We start from the raw sequence: 14241 nt of genomic DNA on the forward strand, positions 1-14241 counted from the left end.
AAAAGCGGAGAAGTTATGTTAAGCATGTATAGTCTCCTGATAAATACTGAGACAAAGTAACTATTCAATATTCCAGCCATTTCACTGTTATTACCTCTGAGTATATCTTGTGTATCCCTTGTTGGCCCTATCCCTATCCTGATGTTATTGACATTTCAGTGCAATAATTGACTATTTCTTGATAATTTAATTTTGTATTTCCTTTCTGCTTTCCTGATTGCTTTTTGACATCCTTCCGAACGTCTTCATTTTCCCCTTCATCACCTTTCCTTTATTGTCCATGTAGTTAGAATATGCATTTGTTCAATTTCAATTTTACCCTTATCTCTTTATTCATCCACAATGTTTCATTATTGACTATTTGTTGTTTTTTTTTTAGAGGAATGTATTTCTCTTGAACTCTATTGATCACCGTTTCAAATATTTCCCAAAACCTGTTCTATATCTTTGTCAAGATTTTTTCCAAGTTCACCTTCCCAGGTTCCAATCTCACCCCCTCAAAAATAGTTTGTTTCCAATCTATTAATTTGGTCTTTGTCTTACTGATGTCTCTCTCAATCTTTACGGTGGAGGGATTGAGGTAGGGAGTGATGTGTGAGTGAGTGATGGACGAGTGAGGGAAGGAGGGATGAGGGATGGATAGAGTGAGTGAATTAGCGTGTTCGTGAGTGTGCGAGTGACTGAACGAGTGAGAGCGAGAGGGAGGCAGGGAGAGCAGGCAGGAGCGATAAAATTACAAATGAGAGACAGGCAGACAAGAGAGGAATCACTGCTGGATCTAGTAACGGGGAATGAAACGGAGGAGATAGGAGAATTGAGTGTAGGCGAATATCGAGGCACTAGTGATAAGGTTTAAAATAATAATTGAGAAAGACGGCCACACGCCTATTGCCAGCACTCTCTGCGAGCATCCGCGGGTCAACTAGAGGCTTTCAGCATTTTCCACTTTTATTTCCTGGCGACGTCACAATTTCGACACTCACAGCTTCTTATTTCATGGCCAGGATGCAATTTACACACTTTCCCTTGCGTTAAGTCCCACTTCAGTTCCGTAACCTGTAAATGAATCTGTTGACTTAACAAATATTACAGTCACTTCACACACTATCTCCTCCTGTCCACTCTTGCCAAATGCCTGCTGGATGTTTATTTATTACATTGATTCGATATTCTGTACACTTACATATATGGCACTGAGAGCATGATCTTGTGAAACTGCACATTGAACCTGTTGTTTCTTGTGTTGACTGTAACGATCTACAGAACTAGGGGCAGAGCACAGTGAGAGAGCACTTGACAGCTGCTGGAGAAACATCTGGTTGAAATTCAGGTGTCGTTTGTCTGGTGCTTCCAGTTCCGCGTTCTGTTGCAAGGATGTGCTCACTGAAGTTTAGTGACAAGGCTTTCCAAGTCGGGTTGTGCATCGCATCTGTACACAATAGTGTGACTCACTCCGTTCATGATTCATTTCTGATTGCTGTATTTATTTGTCTCCCAGAATAACTGATGAAGCTTCTTTTCATGTTGGTGATATCAACATTGGTGACTGCCAGCTACTGAGCTCCATTACATTGTGCGTGCAAGAATGGTCAACAGATGTGGGGGTGTAGCTCAGTGGTAGAGCATTTGACTGCAGATCAAGAGGTCTCTGGTTCGAATCCAGGCGCCCCCTTATACATTCTGAGTGCTTCTTTTGGGGACTCAGAAAATCAGCAATCTGTCGTTGTTGATATTGAGTTTGCCGCACAGATCCAGGCCTTTTGACCCAACGGGTCTGTGCCAGCCTTTATGCTTCACACAAGACACCTCCCTCCCCACTTCATTTGCCCCCATCCGCACACTCTTCCACTCCTTTCGCCCCCGTGTGTTTATCTAGTTTGCCATTTCATGTATCGATGTTATTTGCCTCAACTATTCCTTAAGGTAGCGAATTCCACATTCTTCCAACTCTTTGGTAAAGAAGTTTCCCATGAATTCTCTATTGGATTTATCAGTGACTATTTATATTGATAACCGATAGTTTTAGAGTCCCCTACGAGTGGAAACATTTTCTCTACGTCGACCCAATCAAACCATTTCATTATCCAAAGACCTCCATCATGTCAGCCATCAGCCTGTTAAATCTATCCTGACAGGTATTATCTTTCAGTTCTGGCATCATCATTATTTTCACCTTCGCCAATTCCTCGATATCCTTTTGATATTAGGGAGACCAGAAGTGTTCACAGTGCTCCAAGTGTGGTTCAACCAAGGATCTCGGACGACAGGTACACAAATCACTAAAAGTGGTGACGACATTAAAAAAAACAAGCCAAGCACTGGGGTTCATTTCCAGGGGGATAGAATTGAAAAGCGGAGAAGTTATGTTAAGCATGTATAGTCTCCTGATAAATACTGAGACAAAGTAACTATTCAATATTCCAGCCATTTCACTGTTATTACCTCTGAGTATATCTTGTGTATCCCTTGTTGGCCCTATCCCTATCCTGATGTTATTGACATTTCAGTGCAATAATTGACTATTTCTTGATAATTTAATTTTGTATTTCCTTTCTGTTTTCCTGATTGCTTGTTGACATCCTTCCGAACGTCTTCATTTTCCCCTTTATCATCCTTTCCTTTATTGTCCATGTGGTTAGAATATGCATTTGTTCAATTTCTATTTTACCCTTATCTCTTTTTTCATCCACAATGTTTCATTATTGACTATTTGTTGTTTTCTTTAGAGGAATATAGGTCTCTTGAACTCGATTGATCACCGTTTCGAATATTTCCCAAAACCTGTTCTCCATCTTTGTCAAGATTTTTTCCAAGTTCACCTTCCCAGGTTCCAATCTCACCCCCTCAAAAATAGTTTGTTTCCAATCTATTAATTTGGCCTTTGTCTTACTTATGTCTCTCTCAATCTTTTACGGTGGAGGGATTGAGGTAGGGAGTTTGTGTGTGAGTGAGTGAGGGAGTGATGGAGGGAGTGAGGGAAGGAGGGAATGAGGGATGGATAGAGTGAGTGAATTAGCGTGTTCGTGAGTGTGCGAGTGACTGAATGAGTGAGAGCGAGAGGGAGGTATGGAGAGCAGGCAGGAGTGATAAAATTACAAAAGAGAGACAGGCAGACAAGAGAGGAATCACTGCTGGATCTAGTAATGGGGAATGAAACGGAGGAGATAGGAGAAGTAAGTGTAGGCGAATATCGAGGCACTCGTGATAAGGTTTAAAATAATAATTGAGAAAGACGGCCACACGCCTATTCCCAGCACTCTCTGCGAGCATCCGCGGGTCAAATAGAGGCTTTCAGCATTTTCCACTTTTATTTCCTGGCGACGTCACACTTTCGACACTCACAGCTTCTTATTTCATGGCCAGGATGCAATTTACACACTTTCCCTTTCGTTAAGTCCCACTTCTGTTCCGTATCCTGTAAATGAATCTATTGACTTAACAAATATTACAGTCACTTCACACACTATCTCCTGCTGTCCGCTCGTGCCAAATGCCTGCTGGATGTTTATTTATTACATTGATTCGATATTCTGTACACTTACATATATGGCACTGAGAGCATGATCTTGTGAAACTGCACATTGAACCTGTTGTTTCTTATGTTAACTGTAACGATCTACAGACCTAGGGGCAGAGCACAGTGAGAGAGCACTTGATAGCTGCTGGAGAAAAATCTGGTTGAAATTCAGGTGTCGTTTGTCTGGTGCTTCCAGTTCCACGTTCTGTGGTTAGGATGTGTTCACTGAAGTTTAGTGACAAGGCTTTCCATGTTGGCTTGTGCAACGCATCTGTACACAATAATGTGACTCAATCCGTTCATGAATCATTTCTGATTGCTGTAATTATTTGTCTCCCAGAATAACTGATGAAGCTTCTTTTCAGATCGGTTCTTTCAACAGTGATGACTGCCAGGTACTGAACTCTGTTGCATTCCCTTGTCTGTGGACGATGTCAGTGGGTGCATTGCTTAATTGCAGTGTTTAATTATAAATCAAGCGATCACTGGTTTAAATCCCGATACTCCCTCTTCTTTCTAAATGATTTTGTGATTCATACAGTAAGTCTGAATTCCCTGTAGCAGCAGGATTGTTGTTTGCATTGAAGCTTCAGCAGAGAAACAGGTTTGCTATCTCGATTGGTCACTTCCGGTATTTATGCACCACATGAGTCTCCTCCTGCCCTATTTCATCTCGTTCTATCAGCCACACATTCCTTTCTCTTTCATCTCTTCATCGAGCTTCCCCTTTAAAGCATCTATGCCATTTGCCTCAACGATTCCTTTTGGTGGCGAGTTCCACATTCTTACCGCCCTTTGGGTAAAGAAGATTCTCTTGAATTCCCTCACAAATGGAAACGTTTTTTTCTTGGCCACCCAATCGAATCCTTTCAAAATCTTAAAGACCTCTATCAGGTCACCCCTCAGTCTTCCCTTTTCTAGAGAAAAGAGCTTCAACCTGTTTAGTCCTCCTGAGAAGTATATGCTCCGAGTTCTATAATTATCCTTGTGAATCTTTTTTTCAGCTTTGCCAATTCCTCTTTATTCTTCTTATAATGTGTCGACCAGAATTGTTCACGTTACTCCAAGTGTGGTTTCCTTTTTCACTTCACCTCTGAACTTTCCATTCTCAGCCTGGTTCTGACTTGTATTATCAACCTGACATCTGCCATACGTCCACTTCCTCTGCTTCATTTTATTCTCTATCTCCTACGTCATCCAGAGAGCTCTGGCTTTCGTTGCTTCTTGTGGGAATGTACACAGACTGTACCCGAAAAACCTCCTCTTCAAAAGCCGCCCATTGCTCGATTACAGTTTTGATTCCATTTTACCAGGGCCGGATCAGTTCTCAACCCTCTGTAATTGACCCTCTTCCAATTAAGTGTTTTTACTCCAGATTACTCCTTCTCCTTTTCCATTGCTATTCTAAACCTCATGATACTCTGTTCGCTATTCCCTAAATGCTCCCCCAGGGACACTTGCTCCACATTAACTATATCATTCCCTAGAACCAGATCCATCATTGCCTCCTAACTACAGTTGCTTCACTCCATAGCTCCTCCTGCCACACTTGTCACATGCCTGCTGGATGCATCTTTATTATATTCTGTGCACTTACATATATGGCACTGATAGCATGATCTTGGAAAACCACGCATTGTACCTGGCACTGCCTTTGTCGGCTGCAAGTATCCAAAGCGATGGGGGCAGATCACATTGACAGAGGATTTAAAGAAGCTGAAGACCTCTGCTTGAAATTCTGATGTTGTTTGGCTGGTGCTTCGAGTTCCGCGTTCTGTGGTGAGGATGTATTCACTGAAGCCGAGAGACAAGGCGTTCCAAGTTGGGTCGTGCATCGCATCTGTACACAAAAATGTGACTCACTCCATTCATGAAACATTTCTGATTGCCGTAATTATTTGTCTCCCAGAATAACTCATGAAGCTTCTTTTCATATTGGTAATATCAACATTGGTCACAGCCAGCTACTGAGCTCCATTACATTGTGCGTGCAAGAGTGGTCAACAGATGTGGGGGTGTAGCTCAGTGGTAGAGCATTTGACTGCAGATCAAGAGGTCTTTGGTTCGAATCCAGGCGCCCCCTTGCACATTCTAAGTGCTTCTTTTGGGGACTCAGAAAATCAGCAATCTGTCGCTGTCGTTGTTTCGATTGATTTTGCCGCACAGATCCAGGCCTTTTGACCCAACGGGTCTGTGCCAGTCTTCATGCTTCACACAAGACACCTCCCTCCCGACTTCATTTGCCCCCATCCGCACACTCTTCCATTCCTTTCGCTCCGTGTGTTTATCTCGTTTGCCATTTCATGTATCGATGTTATTTGCCTCAACTGCTCCTTAAGGTAGCGAATTCCACATTCTTGCAACTCTTTGGTGAAGAAGTTTCCCATGAATTCTCTATTGGATTTATTAGTGACTTTCTTATAACCGATAGTTTTAGAGTCCCCTACGAGTGGAAACATTTTCTCTCCGTCGACCCAATCAAATCCTTTCATTATCCAAAGACCTCCATCATGTCAGCCATCAGCCTGTTAAATCTATCCTGACAGGTATTATCTTTCAGTTCTGGCATCATCATTATTTTCACCTTCGCCAATTCCTCGATATCCTTTTTATAATAGGGAGACCAGAAGTGTTCACTGTGCTCCAAGTGTGGTTTAACCAAGGATCTCGGACTACAGATACACAAATCACTAAAAGTGGCGACGACATAAATAAAAACAAGCCAAGCACTGGGGTTCATTTCCAGGGGGACAGAATTGAAAAGCGGAGAAGTTATGTTAAGCATGTATAGTCTCCCTGATAAATACTGAGGCAAAGTAACTATCCAATATTCCAGCCATTTCACTGTTATTACCTCTGAGCATATATTGTGTATCGCTTGTTGGCCCTTTCCCTATCCTGATGTTATTGACGTTGCAGTGGAATAATTGACTATTTCTTGATAATTTAATCTTGTATTTCCTTTCTGCTTTCCTGATTGCTTTTTGACATCCTTCCTAACATCTTCATTTCCCCTTTATCATCCTTTCCTTTATTGTCCATGTGATTCGAAGATGCCTTTGTTTAATTTCAATTTTACCCTTATCTCTTTATTCATCCACAATGTTTCATTATTGACTATTTGTTGTTTTCTTTAGAGGAATATAGTTCTCTTCAACTCTATTGATCACCGTTTCAAATATTTCACAAAACCTGTTCTCCATCTGTGTCAAGATTTTTTCCAAGTTCTCCTTCCGAGGTTCCAATCTCACCCCATCAAAAATAATTTGTTTCCAATCTGTTAATTTGGTCTTTGTCTTACTTATGTCTGTCTCAATCTTTTACGGTGGAGGGATTGAGGTAGGGAGTTAGTTTGTGAGTGAGTGAGGGAGGGATGGAGGGAGTGAGGGAAGGATGGAATGAGGGATGGATAGAGTGAGTGAATTAGCGTGTTCGTGATTGTGCGAGTGACTGAATGAGTGAGAGCGAGAGGGAGGTATGGAGAGCAGACAGGAGTGATAAAATTACAAAACAGAGACAGGCAGACAAGAGAGGAATCACTGCTGGATCTAGTAATGGGAAGTGAAACGGAGGAGATAGAAGTAAGTGTAGGCGAATATCGAGGCACTCGTGATAAGGTTTAAAATAATAATTGAGAAAGACGGCCACACGCCTATTGCCAGCACTCTCTGCGAGCATCCGCGGGCCAAAGAGAAGCTTTCAGCATTTTCCACTTTTATTTCCTGGCGACGTCACACTTTCGACACTCACAGCTTCTTATTTCATGGCCAGGATGCAATTTACACACTTTCCCTTTCGTTGAGTCCCACTTCTGTTCTGTAACCTGTAAAAGAATCTGTTGACTTAACAAATATTACAGTCACTTCACACACTATCTCCTGCTGTCCGCTCTTGCCAAATGCCTGCTGGATGTTTATTTATGACATTGATTCGATATTCTCTACACTTACATATATGGCACTGAGAGCATGATCTTGTGAATCTGCACATTGAACCTATTGTTTCTTGTGTTGACTGTAACGATCTACAGAATTGGGGCAGAGCACAGTGAGAGAGCACTTGATAGCTGCTGGAGAAACATCTGGTTGAAATTCAGGTGTCGTTTGTCTGGTGCTTCCAGTTGCACGTTCTGTGGTTAGGATGTGTTCACTGAAGTTTAGTGACAAGGCTTTCCATGTTGGGTTGTGCATCGCATCTGTGTACAATAGTGTGACTCAATCCGTTCATGAATCATTTCTGATTGCTGTAATTATTTGTCTCCCAGAATAACTGATGAAGCTTCTTTTCAGATTGGTTCTTTCAACAGTGATGACTGCCAGGTACTGAACTCTGTTGCATCCCCTTGTCTGTGGACGATGTCAGTGGGTGCATTGCTTAATTGCAGTGTTTAATTATAAATCAAGCGATCACTGGTTTAAATCCCGATACTCCCTCTTCTTTCTAAATGATTTTGTGATTCATACAGTAAGTCTGAATTCCCTGTAGCAGCAGGATTGTTGTTTACATTGAACCTTCCGCAGAGAAACAGGTTAGCTATCTCGATTGGTCACTTCCGGTATTTATGCACCACATGAGTCTCCTCCTGCCCTATTTCATCTCGTTCTATCAGCCACACATTCCTTTCTCTTTCATCTCTTCATCGAGCTTCCCCTTTAAAGCATCTATGCCATTTGCCTCAACGATTCCTTTTGGTGGCGAGTTCCACATTCTTACCGCCCTTTGGGTAAAGGAGATTCTCTTGAATTCCCACACAAATGGAACCGTTTTTTTCTTGGCCACCCAATCGAATCCTTTCAAAATCTTAAAGACCTCTATCAGGTCACCACTCAGTCTTCCCTTTTCTAGAGAAAAGAGCTTCAACCTGTTTAGTCCTCCTGAGAAGTATATGCTCCGAGTTCTATAATCATCCTTGTGAATCTTTTTTTCAGCTTTGCCAATTCCTCTTTATTCTTCTTATAATGTGTCGACCAGAATTGTTCACGTTACTCCAAGTGTGGTTTCCTTTTTCACTTCACCTCTGAACTTTCCATTCTCAGCCTGGTTCTGACTTGTATTATCAACCTGATATCTGCCATACGTCCACTTCCTCTGCTTCATTTTATTCTCTATCTCCTACGCCATCCAGAGAGCTCTGGCTTTCGTTGCTTCTTGTGGGAATGTACACAGACTGTACCCGAAAAACCTCCTCTTCAAAAGCCGCCCATTGCTCGATTACAGTTTTGATTCCATTTTACCAGGGCCGGATCAGTTCTCAACCCTCTGTAATTGACCCTCTTCCAATTAAGTGTTTTTACTCCAGATTACTCCTTCTCCTTTTCCATTGCTATTCTAAACCTCATGATACTCTGTTCGCTATTCCCTAAATGCTCCCCCAAGGACACTTGCTCCACATTAAGTGTCTCATTCCCTAGAACCAGATCCATCATTGTCTCCTAACTACAGTTGCTTCACACACTAGCTCCTCCTGCCACACTTGCCACATGCCTGCTGGATGCATCTTTATTATATTCTGTGCACTTACATATATGGCACTGATAGCATGATCTTGGAAAACCACGCATTGAATCTGGCACTGCATTTGTTGGCTGCAAGTATCCAAAGCGATGGGGGCAGAGCACATTGACAGAGGATTTAAAGAAGCTGAAGACCTCTGCTTGAAATTCTGATGTTGTTTGGCTGGTGCTTCGAGTTCCGCGTTCTGTGGTGAGGATGTATTCACTGAAGCCGAGAGACAAGGCGTTCCAAGTTGGGTTGTGCATCGCATCTGTACACAATAATGTGACTCACTCCATTCATGAAACATTTCTGATTGCCGTAATTATTTGTCTCCCAGAATAACTCATGAAGCTTCTTTTCATATTGGTGATATCAACATTGGTGACTGCCAGCTACTGAGCTCCATTACATTGTGCGTGCAAGAATGGTCAATAGATGTGGGGGTGTAGCTCAGTGGTAGAGCATTTGACTGCAGATCAAGAGGTCTCTGGTTCGAATCCAGGCGCCCCCTTGCACATTCTAAGTGCTTCTTTTGGGGACTCAGAAAATCAGCAATCTGTCGCTGTCGTTGTTTCGATTGAGTTTGCCGCACAGATCCAGGCCTTTTGACCCAACGGGTCTGTGCCAGCCTTTGTGCTTCACACAAGACACCTCCCTCCCGACTTCATTTGCCCCCATCCGCACACTCTTCCATTCCTTTCGCCCCGTGTGTTTATCTAGTTTGCCATTTCGTGTATCGATGTTATTTGCCTCAACTATTCCTTAAAGTAGCGAATTCCACATTCTTGCAACTCTTTGGAATAGAAGTTTCCCATGAATTCTCTATTGGATTTATTAGTGACTATCTTATATTGATAACCGATAGATTTAGAGTCCCCGACGAGTGGAAACATTTTCTCTCCGTCGACCCAATCAAACCCTTTCATTATCCAAAGACCTCCATCATTTCAGCCATCAGCCTGTTAAATCTATCCTGACAGGTATTATCTTTCAGTTCTGGCATCATCATTATTTTCACCTTCGCCAATTCCTCGATATCCTTTTTATAATAGGGAGACCAGAAGTGTTCACAGTGCTCCAAGTGTGGTTTAACCACGGATCTCGGACTACAGGTGCACAAATCACTAAAAGTGGTGACGACATTAAAAAAAAACAAGCCAAGCACTGGGGTTCATTTCCAGGGGGATAGAATTGAAAAGCGGAGAAGTTATGTTAAGCATGTATAATCTCCCTGATAAATCCTGAGGCAAAGTAACTATTCAATATTCCAGCCATTTCACTGTTATTACCTCTGAGTATATCTTGTGCATCCCTTGTTGGCCCTTTCCCTATCCTGATGTTACTGACGTTTCAGTGGAATAATTGACTATTTCTTGATAATTTAATTTTGTGTTTCCTTTCTGCTTTCCTGATTGCTTGTTGACATCCTTCCTAACGTCTTCATTTTCCCCTTTATCATCCTTTCCTTTATTGTCCATGTAGTTAGAATATGCATTTGTTCAATTTCAATTTTACCCTTATCTCTTTATTCATCCACAATGTTTCATTATTGACTATTTGTTGTTTTTTTTTTAGAGGAATGTATTTCTCTTGAACTCTATTCATCACCGTTTCAAATATTTCCCAAAACCTGTTCTATATCTTTGTCAAGATTTTTTCCACGTTCACCTTACCAGGTTCCAATCTCACCCCCTCAAAAATAGTTTGTTTCCAATCTATTAATTTGGCCTTTGTCTTCCTGATGTCTCTCTCAATCTTTACGGTGGAGGGATTGAGGTAGGGAGTGATGTGTGAGTGAATGAGGGAGGGAGTGAGGGAAGGAGGGAATGAGGGATGGATAGAGTGAGTGAATTAGCGTGTTCGTGAGTGTGCGAGTGACTGAATGAGTGAGAGCGAGAGGGAGGCAGGGAGAGCAGGCAGGACCGATAAAATTACAAATGAGAGACAGGCAGACAAGAGAGGAATCACTGCTGGATCTAGTAATGGGGAATGAAACGGAGGAGATCGGAGAAGTAAGTGTCGGCGAATATCGAGGCACTAGTGATAAGGTTTAAAATAATAATTGAGAAAGACGGCCACACGCCTATTCCCAGCACTCTCTGCGAGCATCCGAGGGTCAAATAGAGGCTTTCAGCATTTTCCACTTTTATTTCCTGGCGACGTCACAATTTCGACACTCACAGCTTCTTATTTCATGGCCAGGATGCAATTTACACACTTTCCCTTTCGTTAAGTCCCACTTCAGTTCCGTAACCTGTAAATGAATCTATTGACTTAACAAATATTACAGTCAGTTCACACACTATCTCCTCCTGTCTGCTCTTGCCAAATGCTTGCTGGATGTTTATTTATTACATTGATTCGATATTGTGTACACTTACATATATGGCACTGAGAGCATGATCTTGTGAAACTGCACATTGAACCTGTTGTTTCTTGTGTTGACTGTAACGATCTCCAGAGCTAGGGGCAGAGCACAGTAAGAGAGCACTTGACAGCTGCTGGAGAAACATCTGGTTGAAATTTAGGTGCCGTTTGTCTGGTGCTTCGAGTTCCGCGTTCTGTGTTAAGGATGTGCTCACTGAAGTTTAGTGACAAGGCTTTCCATGTCGGGTTGTGCATCGCATCTGTACACAATAGTGCGACTCACTCCGTTCATGATTCATTTCTGATTGCTGTATTTATTTGTCTCCCACAATATCTGATAAGCTTCTTTTCATGTTGGTAATATCAACATTGGTGACTGCCAGCTACTGAGCTCCATTACATTGTGCGTGCAAGAATGGTCAACAGATGTGGGGGTGTAGCTCAGTGGTAGAGCATTTGACTGCAGATCAAGAGGTCTCTGGTTCGAATCCAGGCGCCCCCTTGCACATTCTAAGTGCTTCTTTGGGGACTCAAAAAATCAGTAATCTGTCGCTGTCGTTGTTTCTATTGAGTTTGCCGCACAGATCCAGGCCTTTTGACACAACGGGTCTGTGCCAGACTTTATGCTTCACACAAGACACCTCCCTCTCTACTTCATTTGCCCCCATCCGCACACTCTTCCATTCCTTTCGCCCCCGTGTGTTTATCTAGTTTGCCATTTCATGTATCGATGTTATTTGCCTCAACTACTCCTTAAGGTAGCGAATTCCACATTCTTGCAACTCTTTGGTAAATAAGTTTCCCATGAATTCTCTATTGGATTGATCAGTGACTATCTTATATTGATAACCGATAGTTTTAGAGTCCCCTACGAGTGGAAACATTTTCTCTACGTCGACCCAATCAAACCCTTTCATTATCCAAAGACCTCCATCATGTCAGCCATCAGCCTGTTAAATCTATCCTGACAGGTATTATCTTTCAGTTCTGGCATCATCATTATTTTCACCTTCGCCAATTCCTCGATATCCTTTTGATAATAGGGAGACCAGAAATGTTCACAGTGCTCCAAGTGTGGTTTAACCAAGGATCTCGGACTACAGGTACACAAATCACTAAAAGTGGCGACGACATAAATAAAAACAAGCCAAGCACTGGGGTTCATTTCCAGGGGGATAGAATTGAAAAGCGGAGAAGTTATGTTAAGCATGCATAGCCTCCCTGATAAATACTGAGACAAAGTAACTATTCAATATTCCAGCCATTTCACTGTTATTACCTCTGAGTATATCTTGTGTATCCCTTGTTGGCCCTATCCCTATCCTGATGTTATTGACATTTCAGTGCAATAATTGACTATTTCTTGATAATTTAATTTTGTATTTCCTTTCTGCTTTCCTGATTGCTTGTTGACATCCTTCCTAACGTCTTCATTTTCCCCTTTATCATCCTTTCCTTTATTGTCCATGCAGTTAGAATATGCATATGTTCAATTTCTATTTTACCTTATCTCTATCTCTTTATTCATCCACAATGTTTCATTATTGAATATTTGTTGCTTTATTTTTTAGAGGAACGAATTTCTCTTGAAATCTATTGATCACCGTTTCAAATATTTCCCAAAACCTGTACTATATCTTTGTCAAGATTTTTCCGAGTTCACCTTCCCAGGTTCCAATCTCACACCCTCAAAAATAGTTTTTTCCAATCTATTAATTTGGTCTTTGTCTTACTGATGTCTCTCTCAATCTTTACGGTGGAGGGATTGAGGTAGGGAGTGATGTGTGAGTGAGTGAGGGAGGGAGTGAGGGTAGGAGGGAATGAGGGATGGATAGATTGAGTGAATTAGCGTGTTCGTGAGTGTGCGAGTGACTGAATGAGTGAGAGCGAGAGGGAGGCAGGGAGAGCAGTCATGAGCGATAAAATTACAAATGCGAGACAGGCAGACAAGAGAGGAATCACTGCTGGATCTAGTAATGGGAAATAAAACGGAGGAGATAGGAGAAGTAAGTGTCGGCGAATATCGAGGCACTAGTGATAAGGTTTAAAATAATAATTGAGAAAGACGGCCACACGCCTATTGCCAGCACTCTCTGCGAGCATCCGCGGGTCAAATAGAGGCTTTCAGCATTTTCCACTTTTATTTCCTGGCGACGTCACAATTTCGACACTCACAGCTTCTTATTTCATGCCCAGGATGCAATTTACACACTTTCCCTTGCGTTAAGTCCCACTTCTGTTCCGTAACCTGTAAATGAATCTGTTGACTTAACAAATATTAGTCACTTCACACACTATCTCCTCCTGTCCACTCTTGCCAGATGCCTGCTGGATGTTTATTTATTACATTGATTCGATATTCTGTGCACTTACATATATGGCACTGAGAGCATGATCTTGTGAAACTGCACATTGAACCTGTTGTTTCTTGTGTTGACTGTAACGATCTACAGAACTAGGGGCAGAGCACAGTGAGAGAGCACTTGACAGCTGCTGGAGAAACATCTGGTTGAAATTCAGGTGTCGTTTGTCTGGTGCTTCCAGTTCCGCGTTCTGTGGTAAGGATGTGTTCACTGAAGTTTATTGACAAGGCTTTCCATGTTGGGTTGTGCATCGCATCTGTACACAATAGTGCGACTCACTCCGTTCATGATTCATTTCTGATTGCTGTATTTACCTGTCTCCCAGAATAACTAATGAAGCTTATTTTCATGTTGGTCATATCAACATGGTGACTGCCAGCTACTGAGATCCATTACATTGTGCGTGCAAGAATGTTCAACAGATGTGGGGGTGTAGCTCAGTGGTAGAGCATTTGACTGCAGATCAAGAGGTCTCTGGTTCGAATCCAGGCGCCCCCT

The 14241-nt window shown here is 42.2% G+C and overlaps 5 non-coding genes across 5 annotated transcripts; all 5 read left to right on the forward strand.

Moving 5' to 3' along the window:
* Positions 1-1600: 1600 nt before the first annotated feature.
* trnac-gca (transfer RNA cysteine (anticodon GCA)) lies at positions 1601-1672 on the forward strand. The gene has a single exon. It is a non-coding gene; the product is annotated as a tRNA-Cys (tRNA).
* Positions 1673-5528: 3856 nt separating this feature from the next.
* Positions 5529-5600, forward strand: trnac-gca (transfer RNA cysteine (anticodon GCA)). Its single transcript has one exon. It is a non-coding gene; the product is annotated as a tRNA-Cys (tRNA).
* A 3852-nt stretch (positions 5601-9452) lies between these two features.
* On the forward strand, positions 9453-9524 carry trnac-gca (transfer RNA cysteine (anticodon GCA)). The gene has a single exon. It is a non-coding gene; the product is annotated as a tRNA-Cys (tRNA).
* Positions 9525-11810: 2286 nt separating this feature from the next.
* Positions 11811-11882, forward strand: trnac-gca (transfer RNA cysteine (anticodon GCA)). The gene has a single exon. It is a non-coding gene; the product is annotated as a tRNA-Cys (tRNA).
* A 2287-nt stretch (positions 11883-14169) lies between these two features.
* Positions 14170-14241, forward strand: trnac-gca (transfer RNA cysteine (anticodon GCA)). The gene has a single exon. It is a non-coding gene; the product is annotated as a tRNA-Cys (tRNA).

This window comes from Heptranchias perlo, chromosome 20 (assembly GCF_035084215.1).
Source record: "Heptranchias perlo isolate sHepPer1 chromosome 20, sHepPer1.hap1, whole genome shotgun sequence".
NCBI classification, from domain to species: domain Eukaryota; kingdom Metazoa; phylum Chordata; class Chondrichthyes; order Hexanchiformes; family Hexanchidae; genus Heptranchias; species Heptranchias perlo.